Source organism: Schistocerca cancellata, unplaced genomic scaffold, assembly GCF_023864275.1.
Source record: "Schistocerca cancellata isolate TAMUIC-IGC-003103 unplaced genomic scaffold, iqSchCanc2.1 HiC_scaffold_102, whole genome shotgun sequence".
In the NCBI taxonomy this organism is placed as follows: Eukaryota; Metazoa; Arthropoda; class Insecta; order Orthoptera; family Acrididae; genus Schistocerca; species Schistocerca cancellata.
The window spans coordinates 1-2500 of record NW_026046157.1 but is presented as its reverse complement, the minus strand read 5'-3'; positions in this window follow the sequence as shown (position 1 = coordinate 2500).

Genomic DNA, 2500 nt, shown 5'->3' with positions numbered 1-2500 from the left:
CACTGCAATGCAGCTGTTATGGGGAGATGACACGTAGCTGTGTACACAACATTCTGAGCGGGTTGCGGTTGGACAATACATTAATGTAACGTGTCATATGCCAATTACAGAGCAGGGTAAGGCACAACTTGGGTTAGGTTAAGGCACAACTTGGGTTAGGTTAAGGCACAACTTGGGTTAGGTTAAGGCACAACTTGGGTTAGGTTAAGGCACAACTTGGGTTAGGTTAAGGCACAACTTGGGTTAGGTTAAGGCACAACTTGGGTTAGGTTAAGGCACAACTTGGGTTAGGTTAAGGCACAACTTGGGTTAGGTTAAGGCACAACTTGGGTTAGGTTAAGGCACAACTTGGGTTAGGTTAAGGCACAACTTGGGTTAGGTTAAGGCACAACTTGGGTTAGGTTAAGGCACAACTTGGGTTAGGTTAAGGCACAACTTGGGTTAGGTTAAGGCACAACGTGGGTTAGGTTAAGGCACAACGTGGGTTAGGTTAAGGCACAACGTGGGTTAGGTTAAGGCACAATGTGGGTTAGGTTAAGGCACAATGTGGGTTAGGTTAAGGCACAATGTGGGGGTAGATTGCGGTACAAATTGCATTACATTGCGGTGCAAATTGCATTACATTGCGGTGCAAATTGCATTACATTGCGGTGCAAATTGAGTTACATTGCGGTGCAAATTGAGTTACATTGCGGTGCAAATTGAGTTACATTGCGGTGCAAATTGAGTTACATTGCGGTGCAAATTGAGTTACATTGCGGTGCAAATTGAGTTACATTGCGGTGCAAATTGAGTTACATTGCGGTGCAAATTGAGTTACATTGCGGTGCAAATTGAGTTACATTGCGGTGCAAATTGAGTTACATTGCGGTGCAAATTGAGTTACATTGCGGTGCAAATTGAGTTACATTGCGGTGCAAATTGCGTTACATTGCGGTGCAAATTGCGTTACATTGCGGTGCAAATTGCGTTACATTGCGGTGCAAATTGCGTTACATTGCGGTGCAAATTGCGTTACATTGCGGTGCAAATTGCGTTACATTGCGGTGCAAATTGCGTTACATTGCGGTGCAAATTGCGTTACATTGCGGTGCAAATTGCGTTACATTGCGGTGCAAATTGCGTTACATTGCGGTGCAAATTGAGGTAGGTTAAGGTGCAACACAGGTTAGGTTAAGGTGCAACATAGGTTAGGTTAAGGTGCAAGATGGGTTAGGTTAAGGTGCAAGATGGGTTAGGTTAAGGTGCAAGATGGGTTAGGTTAAGGTGCAAGATGGGTTAGGTTAAGGTGCAAGATGGGTTAGGTTAAGGTGACATAGGTTAGGTTAAGGTGACATAGGTTAGGTTAAGGTGACATAGGTTAGGTTAAGGTGACATAGGTTAGGTTAAGGTGACATAGGTTAGGTTAAGGTGACATAGGTTAGGTTAAGGTGACATAGGTTAGGTTAAGGTGACATAGGTTAGGTTAAGGTACAAACTGGGTTGTGTTATGGTACACATTGCGTTGTAGTACAGTACACGTTAGGTTTGGGTACGGTACACAATGTGGTATGGGATGGCGTGTTGTGGGGGGGAGGGGGGGGGGGAGGTTCGTTGATATCGACCGTAGGACGTGGATGCCCGAGGCAGCGTCAGTGTGTCAAAGGAGTTATGTCACGTCGGGATGCGCTTTTCGCCAGTGAGAGGGGGCGAGCCGTGTCTGTGGTTGCGGCAGACCTGTGTGTTTCATTCCTGCCAGTGTGTTTGTGCTGTAAGACGAGGCAGTGTGGTGGTGATGGGTGCACCCCTGTGTAGGACATGTGTGGGTGTTGGTGGCTTCTCTGAGCAATTGTGGTTGTCGGACGAGTGGGGTATTCTGTTTTATGATTGGACCTCCCGGTCTGGTTATCATAGCGTAGTTGGTGTACTGTGGCGGATAGGATGCACCGGACGTTGGTCCATGCTGGTGCTTAGTAGTTGTATCTGTGTCTGTTACAGGCAGAGAGTAGTGTGTGATAGAGTGTGTGGCTGACGTGTGGTTCATTTTGTGTGTACGGACGTTCAGCATGTATAGGGGCATTTGCGTATATAATCTATCATAATCTATCTATGTGGGCCTGCATAGTTTACTGAGCAGTGCTGTGAGGTGACTGAACTACGAGTGACGTACTGATTTACAGCGGAATGATTGCCTTGTACCAAAGATGGAGTATCGGCTCTACGACAGCGTTGGCACCGCAGGAAATGGTCTCGTAAAACGGCCCTCCCACCGTCATCGTTGTGAGGGGTAGGGACCGCCTATATTCTGAGAGGAGCCCTGTTTGCCACTGGGCGTGGGGTCTCGCATCCTGCGGTTCAGTGCCCCCAGGGAAGCGCGCGGAGGTGGTGCTGCTGCTGCTGCTGCTGTAGCAAGCGAGCTACTTACAGCATGTATAGGGACAGCGGGAATATGGCATATTCGATATAACTCTTCATGAAACGCAAGATATAGGGGCGGATTGCACGTTACGAGTGCGGGAAG